This window comes from Panthera tigris, chromosome F3 (assembly GCF_018350195.1).
Source record: "Panthera tigris isolate Pti1 chromosome F3, P.tigris_Pti1_mat1.1, whole genome shotgun sequence".
NCBI classification, from domain to species: Eukaryota; Metazoa; Chordata; class Mammalia; order Carnivora; family Felidae; genus Panthera; species Panthera tigris.
The window spans coordinates 66,772,859-66,787,742 of NC_056678.1; the positions used below are offsets into that span (position 1 = coordinate 66,772,859).

Below are 14,884 nucleotides of genomic sequence, written 5' to 3' on the forward strand. Positions count from 1 at the left end.
TTAAGTGCCACAGCCTTGTTTGAAACCATCCCGTAGAGCGGGGCAGGTGGATGAAAGGGGGCCAGCCGTGTGCACCATTTCTGAAGCCTGGTGACAGGTACACTGTGGGCGGAAGGGGCTCACACTAGCCTCTGCTTTGTAGGTTTTTAATCTTCCACAATAAAGCACTAAAATATCCACACCCGGACACGGTCTCTTTCGGTGACCACCAGCACCTCCGCCGTGGCGAGGGCCCCCCTCGCCCATCACAGCGGTGGGTCTGTGGTCCCTGCTGGCGTCTTTCCCCCACACCACCCATTCCTGGCGCCGCAGTCGGGCTGTGTTCTCAAACTCGCAGTGAAGTCCCCTCTGCCATCAGCAGACACAGGGCCCTGGCTTGCCCACGGCGCTCATCCCGACCTCCCTTCCGTGACCTCCCGCCTCTCTCCTTCTCATCACTCAGCTACAGACACTGTAGCCCCCTAAAGCCTGCAGGGGGAGCCCTTCCCCCCAGATGGCTGTCAAGGCCTTGAGACCCACCCTGAAACGCGTGTATTTTGGAAACTCTCACCCCGATCTCCAGCAGCAGCCCATCTCCCTCGTCTCTTCTCCCCTTAGCGTGTCACTGTGAAACACGCTACAAAACTTAACTATTACGCTTCCTGTACGTCAGCCCTCGAGAAAGTGTGTGTCATTGGACAACACCCTCTGTCTCTTTTGCTCACTGACAGACCCCAGGCACTTAGAACTGTGCTTGGCACAGAGCAGGTGCTTACTAAATACTTTTTATCCAAAACGCTGGGGTCAGAGAAGCATCATTCATACTCTGGTACACAGGACAGGGGCAGAGCTGATGTCAGAAGGTTCTCCAGTTTAGTCCAGCTTAAAAGCTTGTGTTTGGGGCACCTGGGTGGCTCAGTCGGTTGAGCGTCTGACTTTGGCTCAGGTTGTGGTCTCGCAGTTCGTGGGTTCGAGCCCGGTGTCGGGCTCTGTGCTGACAGCTCGGAGCCTGGAGCCTGCTTCGGATTCTGTGTCTCCTTCTCTCTCTATCCCTCCCCCGCCTACACTCCGTCTCTGTCTCTCTCTTAAAAATAAACATTAAATGGGGCGCCTGGGTGGCGCAGTCGGTTAAGCGTCCGACTTCAGCCAGGTCACGATCTCGCGGTCCGTGAGTTTGAGCCCCGCGTCAGGCTCTGGGCTGATGGCTCGGAGCCTGGAGCCTGTTTCCGATTCTGTGTCTCCCTCTCTCTCTGCCCCTCCCCCGTTCATGCTCTGTCTCTCTCTGTCCCAAAAATAAATTAAAAATGTTAAAAAAAAAAAAAATAAAAAAATAAACATTAAAAAAATTTTTTTTTAAAAGCTTGCATTGGGGCGCCTGGGTGGCTCAGTCGGTTAAGCGTCCGACTTCGGCTCAGGTCATGATCTCACTGTTGGTGGGTTCGAGCCCCCCGTTGGGCTCTGCGCTGACAGCTCGGAGCCTGGAGCCTGCTTCCGATTCTGTCTCCCTCTCTCTCTGCACTTCCCTCCTCGCATTGTGTCTCTCTGTCTCTTGAAAATAAATAAATGTTTAAAAACAATTTAAAAAAAAGAAAATAATAAGGAAGAGAAAGTACATTGCCAGTCCTACCCTGTATTTCCTGGAAAATGTGTAGGTATAAGCAGACTGGTGTAGTAACCCTGCTTAAGGGTCAACTGGGGTTGGCTGTAGTCAGTTTACCAGACTCATCCCACCTTGCTGAGCCCTGTCAACAGGCGGTTTCTTGTTTCCTTACACTTGCCTGAAGGCCTTGGCCACGTGTGATAACTGGATCTTGAATCTTCTGAAGAAACATCAAAAGAACCATAGTAAATGACTAAAGGGGGCTCTTGACCCTTCGTATTACAGTGACTGTACTTAAGGATGCAGACTTCATGGGGAAAGCTGACATTGTCCCAGGGAACAAACCTCTTTATGTCGTATCCAGGGACAAGTGAGAACTCCCAGGACTCATTCCAGAAACAGATGGCTTATGAAAGTCATCTGTTTAACACAGAGTCATCACTATAAAAAAAAAAATTATACAGGATGAAATGGACTTAAAAGAATGGATTTAATTGGGATTAAAATTCTGTTTTTAATAAGCATATGAGAAGTCCTCTTTTTTGTCTGTCTCTAACACTAAATTAAATGGACCTTGGTGGTACAAACTGAAATGAAACATTCTTTAAAGAATATATTGTTCGGGGCGCCTGGGTGGCTCAGTCGGTTAAGCAGCCGACTTCGGCTCAGGTCACGATCTCGCGGTCCGTGAGTTCGAGCCCCGCGTCGGGCTCTGTGCTGACAGCTCAGGGCCTGGAGCCTGTTTCAGATTCTGTGTCTCCCTCTCTCTCTGACCCTCCCCCACTCATGCTCTGTCTCTCTCTGTCTCAAAAATAAAATAAAACCTTAAAAAAAAAAAAAAGCTTGTGTCTTTGTGGGTTTTTTTTTAATTTTGTTTTAAAAACATATACTTAGTAATGTCTCCAGTGTCAGGCCATCCCCTCCCACTTTTTTTTTTGGTACAAATTATGTAAAACATTTATGCTAAAAACTTTTCTTCCTCCCCAAACAAAAAAGAAAATTAAAAAGTACAAAATTAAAACCTGAGTATTCTAACTACAGCTCACTTTGTTTTTATAAACACTCCATCCATAACAAAAGATACAAACATGCAAAAAACCTGAATCCATAATCCAAATGACGCATACACACGTCCTGCACTTTTCGGAGACTGGATACTCCTCCTGCAGGCCCGTGAGCCGGTGGCTGTGTTGCTAGAAGCTCCGGCCCTGGCGGGGCTCTTTGCTGCCCTTCAAGGGCCCCCCGAGTGGGGCTGCGGTATCCCCCACAGCTGATGCGGGCATACGTCAGCCACGACTCTCCCGTTCTCCTCCCTTGTCAGCCCGTCACAGGGAACTCGGCACCGGGCCACAAGCCAGTCACCGTCTTTCACAGCTGCAGGCACCTTCAGGTGCCCGACCTCCCGGAAACCGCGTCCACTGGGTGACGCAATGGTCCTGCACGCGCAGGAGCTCTTGGTCAGTGGGTCGGACAACCTCCGGCTCGGGTCTCTGCGGTACCACGTTCAGGCGTCCAGTGCTGGCCCGGTTTCCAGTGCCTCCCACGAGTTTTCTCAAAAGAAACAGCAGTTACTGGTGAAGGGCACAGGTTGGCTTCGAAACCCTGGGGCCACTGACTGCTAGTCCCCCGTCCGGGCTTGCCACGGGCTTCGCACAACATCGTGATCACCCACAGCGCTTCTGGACCCTTTGAGTCCACGGGGTCATACAATCCAAGGACGAACTGATTGCGTTACAGCCTAAACAAGCCGAAGACGTCTTGCTTGCTTGGGGAGCCCACCCAAGGAGAGCAGCTGTGTGGGCTATTTGGTTACTGAGTCAGAGCAGGGCAGCCAAACGTGATCTATGTTGCCCACATCCAGTGGCCTGTCAGGTGTTGGCTTCTCTCTTAATAGAATGGGAGCAGCAACCAGTCTGTCTTGGGAAGGACTATCTCCACATGTCACGGGGGCCATTACAGTGCAAAGGCCAGAGGAGGGCTTATAACAGCCAAAACCTGGATATCGCTGAGGACAGGAGACCAGGGAGAAAGACGGTAACTTCGTCTGGGGCTGAGCTCATGGATATTGGGGCACTTGACAGGGTCTGGGCTCAACGCGCCTGCACAAGCCAATGCACGGCGGTCCTCGTTAGTCGCTCTCGAGGTGTTAGAAGTGGGTTCATCACGTCTGACCCACTCACACACACACCCTGCCTGCGTCCTCCTCTTCGGGTAAGAGGGCATGTGATAAAAGTCCAAGCTTCTTGGGGCGCCTAGGTGGCTCAGTCGGTTAGACGTCCGACTTCTGCTCAGGTCATGATCTCGCGGTCTGTGGGTTCGAGCCCCGCGTCGGGCTCTGTGCGGACAGCTCGGAGCCTGGAGCCTGCTTCGGATTCTGTGTCTGCGTCTCTCTCTGCCCCTCCCCTGCTCATGCTCTGTCTCTCTCTGTCTCAAAAATAAATAAAAACATTAAAAATTTTTTTTGAAAAAAAAAGTCCAAGCGTCTTTGAAAAGCATACTAGAAATGGGCCCTGGACACAGGTGATGACCCTGCTTCCGAAGCGGGCTCCCTGATCACGGCGGGTTCAGGGCGGTGGAGACCCACGAAGACGAGGCTCCTACGGCAGGAAGCAAGGCCAGGATGGTGATCGGAATCCCGTGACTGACCAGGACCTCGGGTCACGGGACCGGGAGAGATGAGCGAGCCGTGTCTGCATCACTGGAAACAAACGAGCATCCTGGCTGGAGTGACCGGAGCAAGCCACCGCCACCCCAGTTTCTGTGCTGACCGCTCCACCAGTCAGGGTTCCGCGGCTGCTTTATGAAGAAAGGGATTTAATGTCGGACGCGGAGGGGAAGGCTGGAGAGCGAGCCTCTAGGGCTGAGCCTCCAGGAGCAACTCCCCCCCCCCACCCCGGCCCTGCAAGAGAGCAGCCCCCGCCCCCACAGCTGACTCGAGATCCCGGGGCCTCCGCGGCTGCGGCTGCCGGAAGAGCTCCAAAATCAAGCGGCCACTGTAACCAGGGGAACCAGGGGCGACGGTACCTTGGATGGACGCGGGCTGCCACGCACACACGGTCCCACCCGTTCCCCTCAGTGTCCCGATTCACGTGCCAGGATGTAACTTTCCATGTTTGCTGCCCCCCAAAGACTTCTGGAAACTTTGAGATTCACATTGGCTTTCTCTCCCCTGGGCCTAAACTTTTTTTTTCTTAATTGTGAGCTCTTTTGACAATTCCTTGCTTTCACACTTGAGCCAAGTTAGAAAGTTTACCTAGATAGTCTCTGTGCCCCATCCCGCTGTACATCGGACGACCGTACTGTGCACGTCATCGCCTTCGGCTCACGTCAGCTCCATCCCGGTTTCTTGTTTATTACATTTAATAAAATCTGTTAGGCTGAGCGTGAACTCGAGATAAAAGGGTAAAACAGCCCCCAGCCAAATGTCACTTCAAGAGTTTCAGAAAGAGGAACCCCAAGATAAATATATCATTTATGTTTATGCAAAAGCATGTTGGGTCTTTGGACTTCCCAGAGGCACGGAAAAATAACACCTCAAAAATTTACATGAGCTGGAGGGGAAGGGGAAGGGGAAGGCCTTGAGCCAGTTGGCTTCTGTTCATTTCTGGTGCAAAAAATGAGAATTTTCATTACAAAAGGAAGTGAGCTCACCTGCACAGGGGCCCCCCTTCGCCGAGGGCCGGGGGCTGCCCAGGACCTCAGACAGGAGAGCAGCGTTCGAGGCAGGGACGCGCCTACCTTTCCAGGCCCAGTGAGAAAGAGAAACGCAAGACGCCTTGTTCAAAAAGCAAGGGGGAAAAAAGTGTTCAAAATACAGAAACATAAAGCTTCTTCCTTCTCTCCACGGTCTCTGCCTCAACTTGCCAAGATGTTTTTTGCTACTTAATTCTTAGTCCTTCTAAGGAGAGAAAAAATAACGTTGGAAATGATTCGCATGGATTTTACTGTTCATCTTTATAGCGTAACTGCAAACGTAAGAGCTTCTCCTGCATCCGTGGGATCACGGAGATCAGACAGCATACACCTAGTAGCCGATGCCGTGAGAGGAGTGGAAATGCGGCAAAAATCTCTCAACGTTTTGCGTGTATCCCTTCATACGTGCACCTCCCGCCGACACAGCCTGCCTCTGGGAAGCTGGAAAGGAGGGTCTGGAAAGGAGCGGGCTGCACACTGCCCCGCCTTCCTCTTCCCTTCCTGCTGCCCTAGCCTAGGCCGTCAGCTAACTTGGGGAGGCGCCGTCGGGAGGAGCATGGTGCGTTTCCTTGGCTGTTCAGGCTACTCACTCAGGACACACCGCCCTCTTCCTACGTTCAAGCAAGTTCTGGTTCATGGAAAGTGCGGCTTCTCGGGGCTGTCAGTCATCGACGTAACATGCTTGCTTTTCACTCACTTTGAGTCCCGCTGAACCCCCATGCCTGCGGGCCCGCCCAGAGTCCTGTGCTCACCGGCATTCGCGGTGTGGATGCGCAGCGAGGAAGGCGGGCACGCCTACCGCAGGCCTTTCTCCTGCCCTGGCGCTGACTTCACGGCCCCATGAGACTTCAGAACACAAGTCCGGAGATAAAATTATCAGGATCTTCAGGATGGCAACAGAGCATTCAGCCAAGTTCAGGGCCTTCCCGAGTGCAGGGCCGAGCATCCTCATGAGGTCAGCGGTAGCCTGAGGCTTCATGTCGAGGGGCACTGCTCAGAGGCCATCACCGACTGAGAACTGACCTTCTAGGATCAAACAGGCCCCAAACAAGTTCTAGCTCTCTTGTTCTGAGTTTGTTTGTTTGTTTGTTTGTTTGTTTGTTTGTTTGTTTTGAGAGAGAGACAGAGAGAGAGCGTGCACAAGAAGGGGCAGAGAGGGAGGGATGAAGAGAGAATCCCAAGCAGGCTCAGCACCATCAGCACCGAGCCCGACGTGGAGCCTGAACTCGCGAACTGTGAGATCATGACCTGAACCCACTGAGCCACCCAGGCGCCCTCTTGTTCTAAGTCCTTCGTTAATGATTTGAACCACTGTTGCATTCATAAGTATGTTAGTCCTGGGGTGAGAGGGCAATTGCCCCCGGATGCCCGGGGCCGACAGTGGCCTGTGGGCGCAGTGACTGCGTGAGCGGAAAGAAGGCCCGGGGTCAGAGGTCAGGGTGACGGGCTCATGACCTCTCTGCCCTCTGTGCTGGCAGCATAGACTTTGGGAACATCTTCTCCAGTCCTGACAACTGGGCCGCAAGGAGACGTAGCACCTGCTTTATACCTGAGGAAGCCAGGGCTCACACCTTGCCACTTGCCCAAAGTCACCCAGATGGTAACTGGCAGAGCTGGGATTTGGCTCCACGTCTGCCCAACTCAGGCAACCCCCTGCCTCCCACATGGCAGCCTCCTCGCAGGCCGACAACCAGAGTTGAGAGGGTGAAGCTCGAAAGTGCGCAAAGTTGACCCAAAGGCATGGGTGGTTTGCTTCCAAAGCCCGGAAAGTCGGATGGCGGACGCCCAACAGGTTCTTCCCTCGCCGTCTCTGGCTATCGTGCATGTTCATCAAACTCAGGCTGGAGTGGGCAGCTCCCTCAAGGAAACTGAAATACTCCAGCAGATTCTTAATAAACCCTGGTACCCAAGCCAAGATCGAAACCACAGAACATCCATCCACAGAATACCGACCGCCGCTGTCACGGGGCTGAGCCCCAGGACCTCACACAAAACGCAATGAGCCAGCCACAGAAGAGCGCATAGCGTGTAAGTCCACGCCGAGTAGGCGCCCGTGGTCGGAACAGACGAGACTCCGGAGGAGGAAAGTAACTGAGTAATCTGTGTCCTGGGCTTGTGGGTGGGAGTGGAAAGTGCAAATGGGCGACGAGTTTCTATTTGGGGCGATGGAAATTTTTAAAACTTCGATTGTGGTGATAAAAACAAGTGAATTTTATCACCGAAAATTATACGCCCAAGCAGTTATTAAACACGCATGTATTCGCTCGGCAATATTTAATAAGCATTCGTTACCACAAGCGAAGGCAATTTGGTGGAAGTGTTGCAGGGGAGGGAGCTCGAGGGGCACCAGGTGCCAGCAGGTCTGGGCCTTGAAACTTTGCCGACGCAGTGAGATGGGTGTCGTTGCCTCTGTTTTTAAAGACGAAGAACCCTGGTCTCAGGTTTAATAATTTGTTCAAGGTCCTGCAGCTGGTAAGTGACAGAGCCTGTGCCCGTCACCACCCTCCCCCCTCCGCCGTCCTCACAAAACATGGCCTGTCAGGTGTTCCCTCAGCAAGACGACCAGATGTACCATTTAAGAAATTAAATCCTCCTGGGGCGCCAGGGTGACTCAGTGGGTTAAGCGTCAGACTTCAGCTCAGGTCACGATCTCACAGCTTATAGGTTCGAGCCCCGCGTCGGGCTCTGTGCTGACAGCTCGGAGCCTGGAGCCTGCTTCCGATTCTGTGTCTCCCTCTCCCTCTCTCTCTGCCCCTCCCCTGCTCACGCTCTGCCTCTCTGTGTCTCTCAAAAATAAAGTAAACATTGAAAACACTTTTTTGAAACAAGCAATTAAATCCTCCTTTTGTGCAGATTTTTGCCCACCTTTTCTCGTGGCTGCCTCCACGGAGCACCCTGGAGATTCCACCCCTTTCCCAGAGGGACTGACAGAGCCCTGAAGGACCACAAGACAAGTGTGCTTAACCCCCCTTCCCAGGACCCTGCTTCTCTTGCCCTCCACAAACCTCTGGCTTTGATCTGCCTGTAAGCAGGGCAGTGGTACATATACACATATAAATAGCACAGTGCTTATTTATAAACTGCAGAACACCGGGTTTCCATTTCCTGCCATCAGGGACCCAGAACAGGCCCTTAATTGCTCTTGAGGGTCATTTGACCATGTCTGGCTTTAGCAGTGTCGGACCTGGCTGCCTGCTCCCATGTCAGTGGCTGGTGAATCTCTACTGAAGTTGTCAGGCTCATGCTCAGACAGATGTGGGTTCTAGTCCTGGCTGCTCTGAGTCTCTGGCCTCACAAGGCACTTGAAATTAAGGCACTTAATGTCTTTGAGCCTCAGTTTTCCTCACCTAGAAAATCAGGATCAAACTGCCTGCCTGATAAACTTTGCCTGCGTTATTCACCGATCCACGCGCGTCAGAGTCGACGCAAAGATTAAACCAGCTAATGTACACAGAGTACCTGGTGCGACGTACGGTAAAGCGTCCAACATATGGGATCTCGTTCAGTTCAGAACAAAAGCGTATCGACCACGCTTTACTCTCTGGGACCAGCCACAGATGACAAAGAGAACGAAAAAGCTCCACCTTTGATGAAACTTTTGAAAAGCCACAATGCCAAGTGCCAAACGGTGAAGGACGGCTCTTAACCACAGTGAAACTCAAATGTGAAACCAAAGCAGGGGAAGAAAGAAGGCGACAGTGAACACAAGCTCCTACACACGCCTCTGGGAAGAGCTGCAGCTTCTCCAAAAGCTGGCGGCAAGGTCCAAAGCTTCAGGAAGTCACTAACCCCTTGCTCTGAAGGCCAGGTTTGGGGAGTGTGGGGGCTGCACAAGCCCCCCGGACCCCCCCCCCCCCGGAGGCCCTCCAGGCCTGGGACGGTAGGACCGGATGAAGCAGCCCGGGACACAGGAGGAGACGGCGGGCAACTCTGCCGGTGCAAACACTGTCCGCTGGACGGAATCCTGCTGACCCGTCTCGCAGAAATCCCGTGACATACAGGAAGACCTCCTCTTTGCCCCAAGACAGAGGCCGTGGCGGAGACGGACAGAAAAACGCCCTGCGGCAACATGGCTCAGCGCAAGCCGTCCGCGGCCCGACTCACATCCCCGATCCCTTCACGGCCTGTTCTTCAGCTCGGGGAGCCTGAGCCCCGTGCAGAGATAAGCCGAGTTACAATGTCACTGGCGCGGGGCTCACCGTCTGTACGAGAGCAATTTGGGGAAAGGGCACGCACGGTGGAAGAAAAGCCAGACCTCTGAGTCAAAGGGGGGGGAATCAGATACTGTGTTCTCCGTGATAACAGAGGAGTTTGTTTAAAAGCTCTCTTTTTTTAATGTAATAGACTTATTAGGAGTGAAAAATCAAAGAAACAAGACTGGAGGTAAATTAACAACGTTTGGAAAGGGAAGAGGAAAACGAGCTACGTTAGGAAACAGGAAAGATTAGAAACTGCTACGACACACCAAGTACTGAAGGTAGATGCGAGAAAACTCCGCAAACTAAAATAGGAAAGAATCAAAAGGCTAAAGTTATTCTGGGAAAACAGCTGGTATGAGTGCTAGGCAGAAGAGCCCACGCAGCCATTCGTGGCACACTGAGCGAAGCCAACAGAATAAATGGAGGTGGACGTAATGGAAGGGAGCATCCGACACATTCTGATAAAGTTATGCCACTTCAGAGGTCAAGGGTGAGTCACGGGGAGCGCAGCCACAGCCGCGCCCCACGCCCCACGACGACGGCTGGTGCTGCAAGAGAGGCACGTTTAGCCCAAGAATTTTAGACCCAGTTGTCTTCAGAATAAAGACAAGACAAACTCTTTCTAACGTGCAAGAGCTCGGTGACGGTGGCACCGTGGAGCCCTGAAGACAAAGTAAGAACCAGAGTCGGAGGGGGTCTCGAGCCCACGTAAACACGGCACCAACGTTCCGCAAGTGTAAGAACTATGGTTGTAGGACTCGGCATAAATGTTCTAACTTTAGAGAATGTGGAAGTTCTATTATTACTCATCAGGAGGTGAAAGGGAAGAAAACATGGCAAGAGGTAAAAGTGAGCTGATCTCTTTCTTTTTTATCAGAACATAAATGGAGTCTAATCAAGAAAAAGAGCATTAAGAACACTAGAGTTGCAAAGCTAGCCACTAAGAGAACTGAAAAGACACTATAGACTCTTTGAAGTATAAGCAATGTAATACAACCGTAAAAGAAAATACCGACGAGGGATCGAAAGAAAATAAAGCAATTAGAAGAGAAAGTTTGGTAACACAAAATTAAGTGACAGGATTAAGACCAACATAGTTGTCATATGAATGCATAGGTGATAAATAAATGTTACAAAAGCAATAGATACATTTGGGATCTAAAAATGAAACCCAATAGGTTTTTGCATATATTATATGTGAGAAATCGTTCTAAAACAAAGTGACCTAAAAGGTAAAGTGAATTGATGCTAAAAAGCATACCAGACAGGGGTGCCTGGGTGGCTCCATTGGTGGAGTGTCCGACTTCAGCTCAGGTCATGATCTCACAGTCCATGAGTTCGAGCCCCAGGTCAGGCTCTGTGCTGACAGCTCAGAACCTGGAGCCTGCTTCGGATTCTCCCTCTCTCCCTCTCTCTCTGCCCCTCCCCCCCCACTCTCTCTCCCTCTCCCTCTCCCTCTCTCTCTGTCAAAAATAAATAAAACATTAAAAAAAATAAAAAATAAAAAAGCATACCAGACAAATAAGGACAGGAATCCTGACATTAATTTCAGACAAATCTAATTCAAGCCAAGAAAAAAAAAAAAAAGTATCTAATTGGACCAAAAGAAGGGCAGTATATAATGATGAAAAACATAAGATTGACCACAACTTTCCATATATCAAATCACATAATTTTACAATTTATAAATCAACCAAAAGTATTACATGAGAACACTGAAGATCTACTTAACATATTTAACCAGCTGGTTATACTAAATATATGTAGAACTTTCTGTCCTGAAGATAAAGAATATACATTCTTCTCAAAGCCCCATGGAATACTTAACAACTAACAACAACAACGACCATATTAGGTCACAGAAAATCTCAATAAATTCCAGAAAGTAGGATATACACACACCATATTTTTGGATTACAATGAAATGAGGAACAAAACGTCATTAATAATAGCGAAAAGAGAAAAAGAAAAATCTACCATCTAGATATTTGAAAACTCTAAAAATTCTTGTTTCAAAGACAAAATCAAAACTGAAATTGTAAACTACCTAGAACACGTTATAATGAAAAGACTGTATCAGAACTTACAAATTATGGCTAAAGCACACACACAAAAAAATCCAGAGCCATGAATATTCATATGGCTAAAGAGGAAAAAAATTAAACATTTCATTTAATAATTTGAAGAAAACAAAAAATCTAGGAAAAGTAAAAATTTATAAATTACAAAACAAAAAAAACAGAACTGTAATTAAACTCAAGAGCTGGTTATTTTGAGATTAAAAATAAATAAATACTAGCAAATAAAAACCAGGGAAAATAACTAAAAATAAAAACTGTCCTGAGTTAGGGAAGAAAGTCTGAACAGATAAGGTATCATGGTAGAAATTTAGACCATCGCTAAAGAACACTCTTATAAAAAAACATCAGTTCAAGACAGTTTCATAGCTAGATTTTTGTAACATCATTAACTATATTCCCTACGCCGTACCATAAAAGTTCATTTTTAACTCAAGTTACACATCCAATATGAGTCAGGAGCAGACATTCGGTCACCAAGAAACCCCAAAGGGGGAAGATGACACGGGCTTCACGACTTTGTGCCTGCATTCTCTGAATAATGGCCAAGAGAAATAAAACGTAAGAATTGGAAAGAATAAGGTAAAATTATACATACACAAAACGCAGAAGCTGAGGCAGACTAAAATTAGTAAGTATGCAGATTTGAATGACATGATTAACAAGCTTGATCTAATCACAAAAATAAACTTGAAGACAAAGGAAGTATTAGGGATAAATGAATTATTACTTGATGACTCAAAGAGTATTCCTGGGGTGCCTGAGTGGCTCAGTCGGTTGAGCGTCTGACTTCGGCTCAGGTCATGATCTTGAGGTTCGTGGGTTCGAGCCCCACGTCGGGCTCTGTGCTGACAGCTCAGAGCCCGGAGCCTGGAGCCTGCTTCGGGTTCTGTGTCTCCCTCTCTCTCTGCCCCTCCCCCACTCACACTCTGTCTCTTTCTCTCAAAATAAATAAACATGATAAAAAATTTCTCAAAAAAAGATGGCCTAATCCACATGTCTGGGGCCTGGTCTGGGAGGCTGCAGCAGCTCCCCTTGATGGGACTGTCCAGTAGGGCAGTCAAACTTCATCCTCGGTGGTTCAGGGCTCCAAGATAAAAACAGACCCTGCCACGTCTCCGAAGGGCCAGACCCAAAATGTGCTCAGCTTTACGTCTGCCACATTCCACTGGCTGGCTAGATTCAAGTGTGAAGGATATATAAGGAACTTCTGATGGGAAGAGGGTGAGGTACATACATGTACAAGAACTGCTTCTTAGGAGGCAGTCCGCACTCTAGCCACAAATATTTACATCCTTCTTACATGAAAAATAAGCTCACCGCCTCCAGAGATCCCCAAAGACTCATCCAATCACAGGATAGGGTTATCAGAGTCAGATTCAATCATCTAAATCAGGTCCAAAGGTAGATGGGCCCCCGCCAATGGGTTCTCAGGTTAGAAACATATAGAGACATTTAAGAGCGGTGAGTCAAACTACCAGAAAGAAATAATTACAATTATATAAATTTATAAATATATATAAATTATAAATAACATACGTAAGCATAAATTATATAATTACATAAATACATAAGTAATTTTAAATGTATATGCACCCATAAAACAACTTCAAATTATAAAACAAAAAAAAGACAAGAAATTAAAGAAGAAATAGACAAATTCACAATTATAGAGGGAAACTTTAACATAATTCTCTTAGTAATTGACGGAAAATCAGAAAAAAAAAAGCTGTAGCTATATACTGACAATAAATATTTAGAGAAAGCTTTTAATGATATCACTTACAATAACACGAAAAATACATATCAACTATTTGGGAATAAGCCTAACAAAAAAATGTAACTTCTACAAGAAAGTTACTGACTCCTGGTTTTGGCTCAGGTCATGATTCCAGGGCTGTGGGACCAAGCCCCACGTTGGGCTCTTCACTGAGCGAGGAGCCTGCTTGAGATTCTCTCTCTCCCTCTGCCCTTTCCCCCGCTCCCGCGCTCTCACACACGCACGTGCTCTTGCTCTGTATCTCTGTCTCTCTGTCTCTCTCTCTCTCTCTCTCTCAAGTTAAAAAAAAAAAGGCAACAATTACGACACTGTGGTTCTGGCATGAGAATAAACAGACAACTGGACGAGAACAGAGTTTCCAGAAGCAGACCCGCATGGCTGTTTGTTTTACAAGGAGGTGAAATTGCATGGTGCTGTGGAAAGCTCGGATTTTCAATAAATTTGAGACCCAGGCAAAGCGGCCATCTGTAAGTGAATATGAACCCTTGCTTATACATAGACGTCAATTCCAATGATACTATGGATACAAAGTAAAAGTAAAAGAAATAAAGTTTCTAGAAAATAACTTGGGAGAATAGTTTCAAGAGCTTGGAGTAGACAACATTTCCTGGAAGGGACAGATAAAGCTCTGACCGTAAAGGAAGAGACTGCTAAATAGACCACCAGAGTTACAGCAGGGATTTGTCAAAGGCTCTATCGAAGCGTGACAGAGACAGGGAAAGACATTCGCAACACATTACCTGGAAAAAGGATCTATATCCAGCTTTAAAAGCCCCACAACACAGAATGAGAAAGACCGAAAAACTAGAAAAAGGGAGAAAGACTGGAAAAGAGATTTCACATTAAAAAGAATATCTAAATTGCCAATTAAATATGAAACATGCTCAGTTGCAAAATTCACCAGGGACACAACAATTGAAACCACACTGAGATCATCCCAGGAGAAGGGCTAAAATTTACAAGACTGTGTATAATACCAGTATCGGCAAGGATTTTAGAGGGACGAGAACTCACACACACAGGTTGACGGGGTGTGCATTAGCACAACCACCCTGGAAGGCAATTTAGCGGTGCCTTCTCAAAATATACGCAAGCCTTAGGAGCCGCAGACTCCACTCCTCGGGGTGTACCCAGTAGAAATGTGTGTGCACGCATGCACTGGGAGACCCGTCCAAGAATATACACAGCGGCGCTCTTTGTGTCCAAAAGCATGGGAAGCCTCCTGGCTCGCGTTGAGGTCCTGCTGGGCTGCCGTGGGTTAAACTCTGTTTACCCTTATGATGCTTCTCCTGTCTCCCAGCGCCGCAGGTCAGGGGGGGCATCACGTATGCAACGGGATATGCATTTGTCTGCGTGAAATTAAACGTCCCCTCAGGAGGACCGAGGTGCGGGCCCAGGGGGAGAAAAAAGGTGAGAAACGCTACTTGAAACGAAGAAAGTGGCATTCCTCATGCTACTAATGTCCTAGGGATCTTCGTTGACCAGTATGCCAGGATGGAAGCTTGACTTTTGCAAGTTATCAAAGCAATGCACCAACATAGTATTTGTCACTAAT

General features: G+C 48.4%; 1 non-coding gene across 1 annotated transcript; it reads left to right on the forward strand.

Annotated features, from left to right (window-relative positions):
* The first annotated feature begins 12,307 nt into the window (after nucleotides 1-12,307).
* On the forward strand, nucleotides 12,308-12,392 carry TRNAR-UCG. The gene has a single exon. It is a non-coding gene; the product is annotated as a tRNA-Arg (tRNA).
* The last annotated feature ends 2,492 nt before the right edge of the window (nucleotides 12,393-14,884 follow it).